The sequence below is a fragment of the Halichoerus grypus genome, chromosome 8 (genome assembly GCF_964656455.1).
Source record: "Halichoerus grypus chromosome 8, mHalGry1.hap1.1, whole genome shotgun sequence".
In the NCBI taxonomy this organism is placed as follows: Eukaryota; Metazoa; Chordata; class Mammalia; order Carnivora; family Phocidae; genus Halichoerus; species Halichoerus grypus.
In genome coordinates, this window is record NC_135719.1 from 39,310,871 (window position 1) to 39,311,730 (window position 860).

Below are 860 nucleotides of genomic sequence, written 5' to 3' on the forward strand. Positions count from 1 at the left end.
CCCAGGCTCCCCGCGCCGCTCCCTGGCAACCGAGTCCCGCCCCCGACAGCTTCAGCCAATCATCCCCGCGGCAGCTACAGCGAGGCCACGCCTCTTAAAGGAGTCGGAAGATTCAGCGCCAGTTCTTGGCCTCTGGCCGCCCTTGGACGCACAGGGCTCTTAAGGGAAGGTCCAGAGGAACAAACCCACTCCCCTCCTACTGAGCTAAATTTACTATGCCAGCCTTAGAGATGATTCAGAGCCCGCAGAACCCTGTCTTTCTGCCTAGCCCGTTCTCCCCTAAAGAGGTCGGAGACCGGAATCTCTCCCACTTCACGTCGTTTTCCTGACAAGGTAGCACTTGTTTGGGAGAAGTGCAGTGAACACCAACAAATATTTATGGAGAACTTACTGTGCCAGGCGCTAGGCCAGCTCTCAGAAGAGTCATCAGAAAGGAGAAAAGGCTGCTGACGGCGTTAGCAAGGCAGAGACACGTTTGCGTGGGTGGTTGGGCGGTGGCAAGGTAACAAGTCAATCTCAGGGTAGGACACTTTGGGTCAAGACTTGGAATGGTTACAAAAACGTCTCCCCACCCCACCCCACCCCCACCCCCATTGCCACATTTCACTCTCTTCCCACAATCTTGGATTGATCATAGTAATTAGCACTTACTGAGAGCTTACCGCCTATCACGCTCTTTCTGGCTACTAGCTCATTTAACCCCCATCACAACCTTAGGTGGAGGGTACTATGCTTATCAGCCTCATTTTACTGTTGGGAGAATTGAGGCTTAGAAAGATTAACCAGCTTGCCCGGACCAACACAGAGTGAGTGGTCTAATGCAGAAACCACAGTCTCTCCTGCTGTTACCACCCTGTGCT